Raw genomic sequence first — 15,601 nt, forward strand, 5'->3', positions numbered from 1 at the left:
ACTAGGCATCACTTACTACTCATAACCCACATTAGTCAAAGGAATCAATTTGTACTTTCCAGTATTGTTTAAGCCATTCTAAATATGTTCAATTGCATACCAGTGTTACTCTTTAGATTTTTAGATGAGCCGGGGTAGCGCAGCAGGTAGAGTGCTGTACTGCAGGCCACTGAAGCTGACTGTAGATCTGAAGGTCAGTGATTCAATTCTCATCGCTGGCTCAGGGTTGACTCAGCCTTCCATCCTTCCGAGGTGGGTAAAATGAGGACCCGGATTGTGGGGGCAATATGCTGGCTCTGTTAAAAAGTGCTATTGCTAACATGTTGTAAGCTGCCATGAGTCTAAGAAGAAGGGCGGCATAAAAATTGAACAAATAAATAAATAAAGTTTACCTTCAAATACTGCATAAGCAAGTGAAATTACATCTAATACTGACTCTTGAAGGCCCTCTTTCAGAGTTTTTACAGAACATAGAATCATGCAGTTGGAGGAGACCTCAGAGGTCTTCTAATCCAACCCTCAACTGAAGGCAGGAGACTTTATATCATCCTGGTCAAATGACTGTCCAATCTACTCTTGTAATGGATCACCCACAAGCTATTCCACTGATTAATTTCCATTAGTGTTTGTTGCAAAAATCAAAACCAGAAGCACACACAGATGACTGATTCAGCTGGATTCATAAACCTCTTTATAAACATAGTAACAGATGAATTTACAATGCCATTAGCAGAGTTCTTCTTCAAGCAGTTTCAGACAGCAGAGTTCAGAGTGAGAGAGTAGAGTGGGCAGAGAGCCACGCCCAGCCTTAAGCTTAAATTTCCAGTTTCGATTCTCGGCACAGATTCAGATGTGTTTAACTCCCAATGGCTGGCTTAGTTGCTATGCGTATTCATTGGCTGACCTCATTCACATAGGCTCTCCCAATGAATATCTTAACGATTTCTCCTTAGTTCATGGTTGGAATGCTCTTTAACAAGCTTCCACTCATTACTTCTTGCCCTGCCCTCAGTGTTTTGGAGAATACAGTGATCCCTCAATTATCGTGAGGGTTCCGTTCCAAGACCCCTCGCGATAATCGATTTTTCGCGATGTAGGGTTGCGGAAGTAAAAACACCATCTGCGCATGCGCGCCCCCTTTTTCATGGCCGTGCATGTGCAGATGGTGGAGTTTGCGTGGGCGGCGGGGAAGACCCAGGGAAGGTTCCTTCGGCCGCCCAGCAGCTGATCTGCTCAGCAGCGCAGCAGTAGCGAGCAGACGAAGATCGGGGTTTTCCCTTTGCGTGGGCGGTGGGGAAACCCCGATCTTCATCTGCTCGCTGCTGCTGTGGCCGCCCAGCAGCTGATCTGCTCGGCAGCGCAGCAGCAGTGAGCAGACGAAGATCGGGGTTTCCCCGCCGCCCACGCAAAGAGGAAACCCCGATCTTCGTCTGCTCACTGCTGCTGCGCTGCCGAGCAGATCAGCTGCTGGGCGGCCGAAGGAACCTTCCCTGGGTCTTCCTTGCTGATGCCCCCGCTTGCCCGCCCGCCCACCACCCGCCGCCCGCCCACCGCCCGCCCACCGCCAGCAAGAGGGGGAGAGATAGAGAAAGAGAGAGAAGGAAAGAAAGAGATGAGAGAGGGAGGAAGAGAGTGTGAGAGAGGAAGAAGCAAGATAGAGAAAGAGAGAGAGAAAGAAAGATGAGAAAGGAAGGAAGAGAGTGACGTCATCAGGTGGGAAAAATCGCGATATAGCATTTCGCGAAGAACGAGATTGCGAAAATCGAGGGATCACTGTAAGTCAATCCCTCTTCTCTCTGGCAGCTCCTCAAGTACTGGAAAATTCCTATTTTGTCACCCCTAGTCCTTCTGTTCGAGAAGCTAGACATATCTGGCTCCCTCAAACATTCTCATTATGATTTAGCCTCTGGATCCCTTATCATCTTTGTTGCTTTTCTCTGCAGATTTTCTAGCATCTTTTTTTTTATTAGAATGTCCAAAACTGGATGCAGTATTCCAAGTGTGGCCTCACTCACAGTATTTATCACTTCTCATGATCATGATCAGAGGGCAGGGCAAGAAACAATGGACGGAAACTAATCAAGGAAAGAAGTACCCAGGAATTAAGGAGAAACTCCCTAAGAGTGAGGACAATTAACCAGTGGAACAGCTTGCCTTCAGACATTGTGGGTGCTTCATTACTGGAGCTTGTTAAGAAAAGACTGGACAGTCACTTGTCTGAAATTGTATAAGATTTCCTGCTTGAACAGGGGGCTGGACTAGAAGACCTCCAGGGTCCTTTCCAATTCGATTCTGATTTCCCTTCTTAGTTGGTTGGCCAGTAGTATACACCTTGGGGAAAGTCTATAATTATGAGGATTGGCTTGTAATTTAAATCCCAAGAGTTTAAACATTTACAGTGGTACCTCTACTTACGAACTTAATTCATTCCATGGCCAGGTTCTTAAGTAGAAAAGTTTGTAAGAAGAAGCAATTTTTCCCATAGGAATAAATGTAAAAGTAAATAATGCGTGCGATTGGGGAAATCACAGGGCCCTGTTTCCTCCCAGGAGATTCCTAGAGAGGCCCCACGGAGGCTTCTCCCTGCCTTTTCCGGTTACAGTTTCAGAGGCTCGGGTTTGTAAGTGGAAAATGGTTCTTGAGAAGAGGCAACATACCATTCTTATCTAGAAAAGATCGTAAGTAGAGGCGTTCTTAGGTAAAGGTACCACTGTATTTCTGTTTAGCCTTTTTTCCTCAGCATGATGTTTTTCTATAAATATATATTCAGGCATAGGTGTCTACCCTGTACATTATATTCTGCAATGAAAAGAAATGCAAATTCATCTACTGGAACTAACCGTTTTAATCATTCTGACTTCTTGTTATGATTGGACAGGAAGTTTTACCTATTTTACACTTTATTTCTTTGAATATTATTAACACTTGAATATAAGCAATTAAAACCCAATCTATTAAAAACTATGAATCAAACAAAAGAACATTTCTCATGCAGGATTTTCTTGACTATAATAAAGGTACCACCGCTATTTCTTTAAGGAACATTTAAAGAACTATAAGTGATGTTACTATTCAATTCAACAATAAAGAGACCTAAGCAGTTAGAAGTGTCTAATTCGACCTGCAATATCCTTAAAAAGCTGCTTTATCGTTTTCTTCCTAATCATACAAGTTAGCCTGACATTGAAATGGAGGATTTAAAAAGAAGAAAAGAAAAAGAAAGAATTGTCCATACGTCAGGACTAAAAAGGTGACATTATACAACTTGCCAATAATATCTATATTCTGCATTAAAAGTGACACATTAATAAACTGCATTTCTCATGAAATGCATTGTGCTCGAGGCACTTTAAAGAGACAGTTTAAGAGCAAGTGATATAACAAATAAAAGTGCACTACTATATATCATTGTTGCGTGAGCAACAGTTCATTTAAAACTTCAAGTGAGAGTTTACATATCAATGATTTTGTGTTTAGGACTAATAAAAACATTCAACAATTCATAGTAATAACAAGCCAGCATAGCAATAGCCAAGCAGGAGAATGAAAAAAATGGCAATTTCAATGCCATCCTGTGCATGTCTTCTCTGAGATAAGGCTGGTTGCATTCGATGGGAGTTACTTTTGTGCAAATGTAGATTTGCATGATAACTAAGGTAAAGTTTAGTCATCATACATTTTGCCCTGAACACTCATTCTTATGGAACATTTTTAAATCTACATTTATATATGCAGTGAATATTTTTAAATCTTCTACATTTATATATGCAGTGAACATAGAGAGGGGCGGCATACGAATCCAATAAATAATAATAGTAATAATAATAAGGGGCGGCATACAAATCCAATAAATGAATGAATGAATGAATGAATGAATGAATGAATGAATGAATAAATAAATATGATGATGATGATGATGATGATATAATAATAATAATAATAATAATAATAATAATAATAATAATAATAATAATAATAATAATAATAGAGAGCCCCAGTGGTGCAGTGGTTAGTGTGCAGTACTGCACGCTACTTCTGCTGATCACCAACTGCCAGCAGTTTAGAGATTAAATCTCAGTAGGCTCAAGGTTGATTCAGTCTTCCATCCTTCCAAGTTTTCAAGCAAATCTTGGGTAATCGAGTGTAATGAAACAAACTTGTAGAGAGATGAAGCACAATTTTCAAGTGTGAGCCTCTTATTGTGGCTGCAGCTGTATTTCTGGTAGTAGGGGTGTAAGAAAAAGGGGGCTAGAAGTCTGAAAGATATAGAAAGATGAAGCCTAGCACCCATTTATTCAAACTGTCTGCCTTGAGTCGCTCGACAAATTAAATTAGCTAGGTCAATGCTGATAAATGGTTGAAGAAGATGAATAATACCCCTTTGGATGGGGCATGTGCTCTCACTTCCAGAAGAGGTATATGAATTTTATTGAAAATCCCTTATAATCCCCCAACATTTCTCCCTTAGACTCTCCATGATTGACCTCTCCAGGTTCCTAAGAGGCCAGTAAGGGGCGTACATAAGTGCACTGGTGTGCCTTTCGTCCCCTGTCCAATTGTCTTTCCTTTCTCTCACTTATCATATCTTTTTTCTTTCTTTCATATAACCTCTCCTCTAAGTTCACTTTACCCTTATATATATTACTACATGTCTATTTTTCTTCCTATGTATTTGTGTATTGGACAAATGAATAAATAAATAAAATAAATAAATAAACCAGAAGGACATCAGATTCTAGTCTTCTATTCTTGAATAAGATGATTTGTCAAGATATGGTACCTGTACCTGTAACAGAATATATATGCAGGAATCGAAAACCTGTTGATTGGCTTAGATCAGTGGTTCTCAACCTTTCTAATGCCGCAACCCCTTAATACAGTTCCTCATCTTGTGGTGACCCCCAACTATAGGAGTTTAGCGCCAATTCTTCTAACAGATCTTTAAGCTGATTGGCAAGAGATCAGAGGGAAACCCCCCTGTAAACGCCTGATTGGTTGGATTGTAAAAATATGTTCCGAGATGCCAGAATAGAAGCTTTAGTTGCTAACACCATTGGAAATTTGTCTTTTCCCATGGTCTTAAGCGACCCCTGTGAAATGGTCGTTCGACCCCAAAAGGTGTCCCGACCTCAAGGTTGAGAACAACTGGCTTAGATCTCCCAGTGGTTTTTGATCTTGTTCACTATGGCATGTTTCTGGGTCAGATTCAGTTTTAGAGGCCCTTTTTGGAGATGCTTCAGGTCGTTCCTATTTGAACACGCCCAGAGGCTGTCTTCTCGTAGTGTCCCAAACGGTTTTGCCTTGGTATCTCTGCTGTTTGGCATCTACCACAAACCTCAACAGTTCTAATTTCAGAATTCCTAGGAAGCAATCTCTACCCCTGAACAATACTTAGACTTGGATAAGAGAGTGGATTATCAACCACCTAGAATCCAGTGAAGGGCTGCAATTTTTTTAATACCACACTGTGGGCATGGCTTGACAGCCCTGTGACCAGGTAGGAGTGGCTTGATGATCATGTGACCAGAAGTGGCTTAAAGGTTGTGTGACTGGCTTAGAGGTGGCCAACATGACGTCACTCACATCAAGGATTTGGGTTAGGGTTAGGGTGCCTAGCCTCTCCTCGCCACAAAGAAATACAATTTCCCTATCTATTTACTATGAACATCCAAAATATACTATTTAATTCTATATATATATGCCATATGTGTACATACATATTACACACAGGCACACAAAAATATACATTATCTATTGTAGATGTATGTACACATACACACACATGCACAGCTCTTCTAAAATTATACACATTCAACCTCATTTACTGCGATAGGAAAAACATACCCAGAGCCCAGAAGGAAAAAAGAGAAAAGAATTCAAAATTTTTCTACTGGTTCTGCGTACCTGACCAAAAATTTTCCAGTTATGCATACCTGACCATACCTGTAGGAGCCCATCACTGCTAGAATCACATCCCCATAAAACAAGGTCTCTCGTTCACAGCCTTGATACTCAAACTCAAAGCATAGTGAGAAACTGCTGTGGGGTCCAGGGAAATGATTTTGACTCATTTTCCCCGACATTTTTTCCCCTGTAAATTAATTATAGAAAAATTGGCATGGCTTATTTTTCAGAAGCTTCCCATATCCATTCCCTTATTTTGCCCCTCAAACAAGAAAGGAAAACCAGATATTTCCAATGCAGTGATGTTCTCATATCACCAGAAGGACAGAACTCAAAGGTTCTATCAAATCCTTCCAAGATTGCCCACTGATGCTTTAAAGCATCTCAAATGAATTTTCTGAGAAAACAAAAATAATGGTGGTGATGGGGAAGCAGTCCCGAAACCTTCTTTTATAAGAAATTCATATGAAATTCTTAGAAAGAGTGTCACCAAAAGTCTCTTGCAAAGCAATTATTAAAAGGGAATGTAATTTCCTGCTCAGCTTTGGCAGTAAGAAAAACAATAAAATGTATATAAGGTCTAAGACCAACAGAGTTCTAAATATTTTTACGGTTGCTTTATCAAGCCTACTGCATCAAAAATGGCCCATTTTTGTTCTCTGGGACGTCCTGCTCCTACAAGAACTTCAAGAACAGGATGGAGAAGTTGCCTTACCTTGAAGGTGGTGGAGGGCACTATTTGCAAAAGTCACCATCCTATGCACTCAAAACATCATGGAAGCCTTATCTCCGTTGGCAGCTGTTTTCTTGATTAAATCATAGTTTGTCCTAGATTTCCTCCAGGGTCATATTTTGCACTATATATGTTCCCAGAGGAAATCTGAGCAGAATACCAGCCACAGGTAACAAGCAGCTGGTGGATCTTCTTACTCCGAGGGGAAGAAAATCACAGATGGGCTAAAAAATCATTGTACATACCTCATTTAAAACCCCAAATGGCAGTTGCAACTCATTCCAGGTATTCTTGCACTAGTTTACTCTTACCTCACCCTGCCTTACTAAAAAAAATCCCCAGCAGTTATTTATTTGTTTGGATTTCTATGACAATAGTTAACAATAATATTTTTGTTTCTCTTTCTCTCCTACAGCAATTATTTTTTTTTCCCTCCTCAAACTTATAAAAAATAATTTCAGAAATGCACCGGATCTGAAAACGCCACCACGCCATCCAAGAAATGGACAACTCTGGCGATCACATAACGGTTTGTGAAAAGGCGATTTTTCTTTTAAAAAAAAATAAATGAAGCACTTGTTTTCTTAATATTCTTCCATTGATATATTTTTACTATGCTTATATCCTATGATACCTACATTATGTATTTGACAAAATAAAATAAAATAAAATAAAATAAAATAAAATAAAATAAAATAAAATAAAATAAAATAAAATAAAATAAAATAAAATAAAATAAAATAAAATAAAATAAAATAAAATAAAATAAAATAAAATAAAATAAAATAAAATAAAATAAAATAAAATAAAATAAAATAAAATAAAATAAAATAAAATAAAATAAAATAAAATAAAATAAAATAAAATAAAATAAAATAAAATAAAATAAAATAAAATAAAATAAAATAAAATAAAATAAAATAAAATAAAATAAAATAAAATAAAATAAAATAAAATAAAATAAAATAAAATAAAATAAAATAAAATAAAATAAAATAAAATAAAATAAAATAAAATAAAATAAAATAAAATAAAATAAAATAAAATAAAATAAAATAAAATAAAATAAAATAAAATAAAATAAAATAAAATAAAATAAAATAAAATAAAATAAAATAAAATAAAATAAAATAATAAAATAAAATAAAATAAAATAAAATAAAATAAAATAATAAAACAAAACAAAACAAAACAAAACAAAACAAAAAGTAAAGTAAAGTAAAGTAAAGTAAAGTAAAGTAAAGTAAAGTGAAGTGAAGTGAAGTGAAGTGAAGTGAAGTGAAGTGAAGTGAAGTGAAGTGAAGTGAAGTGAAGTGAAGTGAAGTGAAGTGAAGTGAAGTGAAGTGAAGTGAAGTGAAGTGAAGTGAAGTGAAGTGAAGTGAAGTGAAGTGAAGTGAAGTGAAGTGAAGTGAAGTGAAATTAAATTAAATTAAATTAAATTAAATTAAATTAAATTAAATTAAATTAAATTAAATTAAATTAAATTAAATTAAATTAAATTAAATTAAATTAAATTAAATTAAATTAAATTAAATTAAATTAAATTAAATTAAATTAAATTAAATTAAATTAAATTAAATTAAATTAAATTAAATTAAATTAAATTAAATTAAATTAAATTAAATTAAATTAAATTAAATTAAATTAAATTAAATTAAATTAAATTAAATTAAATTAAATTAAATTAAATTAAATTAAATTAAATTAAATTAAATTAAATTAAATTAAATTAAATTAAATTAAATTAGTTGTAGGTCCTCCATTCCTCCTCCTTCTTCTCCTCCCTGCTCCTCTACTTCATCCGCCTTATCTTTTCCTCCTACTACTACTTCTTTACACCCTCCTCCTTCCTCTCCTCCCCCTTTTCAGCTTCCTCTTCCTCCTCCTCTTCCTCCTCCTCCACTTCCTCCACTTCCTCCTCCTTTTTCTGCTCCTTCTTCACCACTCTCTTCCTTCTCCTTCCTTTCCTCCCCATTTTCCTCCTCTTCCTCCTCCTCCACTTCCTCTTTCTTCTTCTTCCTCCTCCTCCTCCCTCTCCTCTCCCTTTTCCTCCTTCCTCCTACTCCTCTTCCTCCTCCTCCTCTCCTTCACAACCCTCCTCCTTCCACTCCTCTCCCTTCTCCTCCTTCTCTTCTTCCTCCTCCACTTCCTCCTCCTATCTCCTCCTCCTCCTCCTTCACCACCTTCTTCTCCTCTTCCCTCCTCCTCCTTCTTCTCTTCCCTCCTCTTCTTCATCTTCCTTCTCCCTCCTCCTTCTCCTCCTTTTTCTTCACCTTTCTCCCCCTCCTCCTTCTTCACCTTCCTCTTTCTTCTCTTACTACTACTACTACTACTACTACTACTACTACTACTACTACTACTATTAAGTGAATTCCTAGATCACGGGGTTAATGGTTTAAAAACACAGCTGTAAATATTGTTAAGGCAGTCCTTAATATCTTCAAGTATCAATTTTAGCCAAAAATTATGAAAACTAGGGTAGGGCCTGGCTGCTTTTATGCTCTAATCTCATTCTTTTTTGGATCTTTTGTGGAATGTTCCAAGCAGGCAGAGCCTAGCGATGAGTCTCTGGCCTCATTATGTCAGACAAAACAATGTAGCCTGTTCACAGCTGAAAGACCACACCGCGTAGAATTGGAGGCTTCGGTGTGACAAATGGCCGAGCCAGTGCTATTCTGGGAAAAGAAAACTGCAGAGACACGTCCTGATGCTATAAATTAAGAGAAAGGCAGAGATGAAGTGGCGATGGGAAGTGGTCTAAAAGATAGTGAATAAAACCCCATTGTAGCGCCTGAAAGGAAGCAATAGCAGGAACATCACTTGTTACCTGGAACAAAGGGTGCAAATGAGACACTGCGGATGTTCTTGTGGGCAAAATTAACAAACACAATTTGGGTCTAGTGGGTTTGCTTCACGTATTTGACCACTGCTCGTGAAAGGACAAACTACACGGAGGGAACAAAAGAAGATGTGTGTAATTACAGACAACATGAGCCTTTAATAGTCAACAAATGGTACTCAAAAAAAGCCAGGCATTATGGTCTTAACATGGGCGAGTTCAATATGAGAGGGCTAATGCACATAGAAATTGACAATAAAATAAAATGGGTGTTATTAGGTTGGGCAGGTTTACTTGAACCTTCTTGTATTCCGTTATGGTAGAAAGAAAGCATCAGTTAACATTAGAAAATCCCATTCCTGTTACAGCCCATAGATCTGCCCCATCCCACTGGCTGCACTTTTGATCATAGATGCACTAATCTATGCTCAAAATATCTATGCAGAAAGCTGTGTGGTTCCATTTGATTAAAACCTGGGCCACATTTTTCACGGTAGGTGAAGAACTTGAACTTCCAAAATGAGTGGAGCCATTATTTACCTGGGGAGAGAGATCTGGGAGTTTTAAGAGATAGAATGAGTGCCTTAAGCGCCTGCAGGCTTAAGATACACATTTTGCCCCTTCAGCATCTCAAAAGACTTTTTTTTAAAGGCCCAAACAATTTATTCCATACATCCTGGAGGGTATTAGGAGCCACAGAAAAGGCTTGGTAATGAGGACAAATTGGGGTGAATTCAGAAGAGGGCTACCAACATAGATTTTGGAAACTATGAAGAATAAAGTATATCCGTGTGTTATAGGCTACAGAAAATACAACTTCAGGGAGATACCGTAATATTCTTCTGATATCTGAAGTGTTGCCTTATACAAGAGGGAATGAATTTATTCTCCAATTGCCCCAGAGAACAGAACCTGAACGAGCAAGTTAGAATGATGAGGAAGTCAAGATGTCAGGAAAAAAATCTTGATTGTATGCTCTATCAGCCAGCAGAACAAGGTGCTACATGAATTGGGGAGTTGTCCATCCTTGGAGTCCTTCAAAGAGAGACTGGATGGCAGGGGTGAAATCAAGCAAGTACTGACAGGTTCTGGAGAACCGGTAACGGAAATTTTGAGTAGTTCAAATACCACCTCTGGCTGGCCCCAGTTTGGGATGGGAATAGAGATTTTGCAATATCCTTCCCCTGCAATGCCAACCAAGCCATGTCCATCAAGCCACACCACATCTATCAAGCCATGCCCGCCGAACCAATAGTAAAAAGAATTTGGATTTCACCACTGCTGGATTGTCATGAGATGCTGTAGTGGAGTCTGTTAATAGATCTTAGGGCAGTGATGGCGAATCTTTTTTTCCTCAAGTGCCGAAAGAGCATGTACACATGCTATCACGCGTGCCTGAATGCCCACACCCATAATTTAATACCTGGGGAGGGTGAAAACAGCTTCCCCCACCTCCCAGAGGCCCACTGGAGGCAGGAAATGGCTTGTTTCCAACTTCTGGTGGTCCCAGTAGGCTCGTGTTTCACCTTCCCCAGGCTCCAAAGACTTCCCTGGTGCTGGGGAAGGGTAAAAACGTCATCCCTCATCCCCTTGGAGGCTCTCTGGAAGCCAAAAATGCCCTCCCAGAGCCTCCAGGTGAACCAAAAATCAACTGGCCAGTACATTGCAGCTGGGTTAGGACAACGGTTCTCAACCTGGGGGTTGGGACCCCTTTGGGGGTCAAATGACCATTTCGCAGGGGTCACCCAAGACGATGGGAAAAGTCAAATTTCCCATGGTGTTAGGAACTAAAGCTTCTATTCTGGAACTTTAGAACATATTTTTACAATGCGACCAATCAGGCGTTTACAGTAAGGGTGTCCCTCTGACCTTCCTACCAATCAGCTTAATGCTCTATTGGGAGAATTGGCACTGGACTTATAGTTGGGGGTCACCACAATATGAGGAACTGTATTAAGGGGTCACAGAATTAGAAAGGTTGAGAACCACAGATACACAGAACTCATTTCTTTCAATTACCAAATTCACAGCTGGCAGAGCAAAATGATGTCATCCTCAGACTATTTGTCACATGTTTTTCTGGTATATTTCCTTCTTACATTTATATTCCAACATAAAAGGGGAACGGGCCCCTGTGTTTATCCCAATGTGTTATGCTTTTCTGTTAAGAATTTGTAATACACATTGACACAAATCAATGTTGGATAATCAAGTTAAAAGAAATCAAGACGTGCGTGAAATGGAAGACATGAAGTATGAAAGAAATCTTTGATCTAACCAGCATTAATTTTTGAATGTCCAGAAGCTGGAAAGACCATGAAGAATATGGGGGGGGGGGAACTATGGTTAACAATGAAGCTGGATATTATTGATTTTCAGTGTACTTGAAAGAAAGAATATAAAGTTTTATCAGGAGATACCTCTAGAATAAGGATAGCAAGTCTTTAATCTTTCCCAAATAAAAACATCCTAAATTTAGACATTAGGTCTACCTTGATTACTCAGTTAATTCATTTTTCTAGACATATCTACCAAACTTAGAATCATAAACAAATGAGTTGGGTAAGGCAACACCAAGTCACAAAAGCAGGAACCAAGCATAGCCTGTCATACAAATTAAGCAATTTGTTCAAATTGCGCGAGCAGTTACGGGTTTGTCCAGACACTCGCATATCTCTCCAACACTCCGCGGTCTGCATTGGTTGCCAATTGGTTTCCGGATCCAATTCAAAGTGCTGGTTATGACCTATAAAGCCCTACATGGCATGGGACCAGAATACCTCCGAGACCACCTTCTGCCGCATGAATCCCAGTGACTGGTCAGGTCCTACAGAGTCAGCTTCCTCCAAGTTCCGCCAACCAGACAATGTCGTTTGGCGGGGCCCAGGGGGAGAGCCTTCTCTATGGGAGGCCCGGCCATCTAGAATCAGCTCCCCCCAAGAGATTCATACGGCCCCCACCCTCCTTGACTTCTGTAAGAGTCTGAAGACTCACTTATGCCGCCAGGCCTGGGGCCATTAGATCTTTGTCCCTTGCCCAATGAATGTGTTGAGAAAATGTGAAGTGAATGGAATGATTGTTTTTAATGGTTTCTGAGGGTTTTTAAAAAGATTTTTAATTAGTTAATTGGATTAAGATACTGTGTATTGTATATTTTATATGTTGTGAGCCGCCCTGAGTCCTTGGAGAGGGGCGACACAGAAATCCAATAAACAAATAAATAAATGCAGCCACTGTGAGATTGGTCCAGATAGAGCCTGTCTAAGAGCTATGGCATGACATTTTCTTGCTCTCTACTCCAACTGAACTCCATTTTGTATTCCCATGACATACTGAACCACAGCCTATGGTAATACATGTTGTATAAATACAGCCTGTTTGGTTTGTTGATGTTTTAATATGCAAACCTAGTAAATTGGAATAAGTGAGAAAACTATACATGGTGTGAACCAGGGGCGGGTTCCAGTTATATTTCATGGATGCGCACCCAGTGATGGGCTGCCAAAATTTTTACTGCCACACTGTGGCTTATTGTGTGGGTGTGGCTTGATGGTCATGTGACCGGGTAGGAGTGGCTTGCTGGCCATGTGACCAGGTGGGAGTGGCTTGACAATCATGTGCTGGGGTGGCTTAAAGGTCATGTGACTGGGTGGGAGTGGCTTACTGACCAAGATAAGGTGTTTGGACTCTTTTTCAATTGATTAAGTCACATTATTTGAACAGCCACAAAGAGGACAAATGATAGACAGCATGATTTGCTGAGGAGCACAGTAGCATTTTAAGGTTTTGTACTGAACCCACAAGGTTAGGCAAGTAGCTAAATTTTCTTTAATTACAGTAATACCTCATTTTTCGCGGGGGATGCATTCCAAGGCCACCCGTGAAAAACGAATTTCCATGAAGTAGACAAAAGATATTTTTTTAATGTATTTAATGAGTATTTGGACTTTTAAAACCCACCCTTTGCATTAAACAGTCATTGTATGATGTTTCTCAGCTGGAACTACATGTGATATTCTACCAGTTTCTTTAATGGAGTATGGTAGTACTGTAGAAGAATTTTATGAATTTTTAATAGATTTAAAATTTTCAATGGATTTAATAGATTTAAGCCCCCTTTGAAAATCCGTAAAGTAGCGAATCTGCAAAAGATGAACCGTGAAGTAGTGAATTACTGCACTATAAAAGTTCAGTTCCAGATAATGATTAAAATTAGTATTTATGGATAAAAACATACTATTTAATTATTCCCTATTTTAAAAGTAATTAAGGATCATAATAAGATACCAGAGAAGGAAGGACAATTAAAAAACTATTAAGTATTCAAGAAATAGTGCGGAACTTACTACCCCCACTGTGTGTCACCACCACTACCACCCGTAGGGGCAGCAGCCTTCTGTGGGTCCCGTCGACTAAACAATGTCATTTGGTGGGACCCAGGGGAAGAGACTTCTCTGTGGTGACCCTGACCCTTTGGAACCAGCTCCCCCCGGAGATTAGAACTGCCCCCACCCTCCTTGCCTTTCGTAAACTTCTGAAAACCCACCTCTGCCGTCAGGCATGGGGGAACTGAGACATCTCCCCTGGGCCTATACAGTTTATACATGGTATGTTTGTGTGTATGTTTGCCTTTAATAATGGGGGTTTTTGTGTTTTTTATATTATTAGATTTGTTTTGACATTGTCTTTATTATTGCTGTGAGCCGCCCCAGGTCTATGGAGAGGGGCGGCATACAAATCTAATAAATAAATAAGAAGAAAGGAAGGAAGGAAGGAAGGAAGGAAGGAAGGAGGGAGGGAGGGAGGGAGGGAGGGAGGAAGGAAGGAAGGGAGGAAGGAAGGAAGGAAGGAAGGAAGGACTATAATTCTTAAATGTAGCACCTGACCACAAAAAGGTTATCTATCCCTGGCATAGTTTAACCCAGTAGTTCTCAACCTGGGGGTCAGGACCCCTTTGGGAATCAAATGACCATTTCACAGGGGTCACCTAAGACCAAGGGAAAAGACAAATTCCCCATGGTGTTAGGAACTAAAGCTTCTATTCTGGAGCCTTAGAACATATTTTTACAATCCAACCAATCAGGCGTTTACAGTGGGGGTATCCCTCTGACGTTTAGCTTAAAGCTCTATTGGGAGAATTGGTGCTAGACCAATTGGGGGTCACCACAACATGAGGAACTGTATTAAGAGGTTGCGGCATTAGAAAGGTTGAGAAACACTGGTTTAACCCATCATTCCTGTAATCAGTACCATTGGATAGAAAACTGCAAATGTGCGGCTCTCAGCAAAAAAATATGATCATGTATTGCTTTTATAAGATTGCCTTTTTAAGAATATGTGTGCACAAGTCATTGCTAGTCATCCTGAAACAGAGACAGAATTCTATAATGATTTTGATAAAAAATGGTCGTAAAATAATACAGCACACTCCAAAGATGCCAAATAGTCTGTGATTTTCAAAGTCTCCTCTTTTGACATTGTTTTAAAAACTATGTCTCTGCAGTTGTACAGGTCCATTTTCCACAAGAACTATCCCTGAGTCAAGAAAGCTGCAAAGCAGTAACAGAAAATTGCACGGTTTCCACTTCACTAACCTTGCAGATGAAAGCTAAATATTGTTTTTGCGTATCATCTTGTATAAACTTGCAATCACAGAAAACCTATTCTGCCCCAATATTATGCCTTTTTACGTTAATCTTGGGTTCCCATCTTTAAATTCTAGGAAATTGCTCATTTCCAGTTTATAAACGTAAAAATAACAATAATGACAACTCTAACACATATGTTTGTGTGCATTCTGCATATGCCTTAAGAGCTGGCTCCATTTTTCTCAGGCTGCCTGGCGTGAATTTATATCAGCCCTGGTTGAACCTCAAGGAATAAGAATGAGAATTTGGATACCCATTAGCCCATACTACCTTCCAGTGCTTATCTAAAAGAGCAAATGCAGCAACAGCAACAATGATTTATTAGATTTGTATGCCGCTCCTCTCCGAGGACTCGGAGCAGCTCACAACAGCAACAAAATACAATATGATACAAATCCAGTATTAAAACTAATTTAACCCTGCTGTTCTGTTCCCGGGTCTATTTGACCCGGACTGCAAATTGATCATTTTAGGTAC

This window comes from Erythrolamprus reginae, chromosome 2 (genome assembly GCF_031021105.1).
Source record: "Erythrolamprus reginae isolate rEryReg1 chromosome 2, rEryReg1.hap1, whole genome shotgun sequence".
NCBI lineage: Eukaryota > Metazoa > Chordata > Lepidosauria > Squamata > Dipsadidae > Erythrolamprus > Erythrolamprus reginae.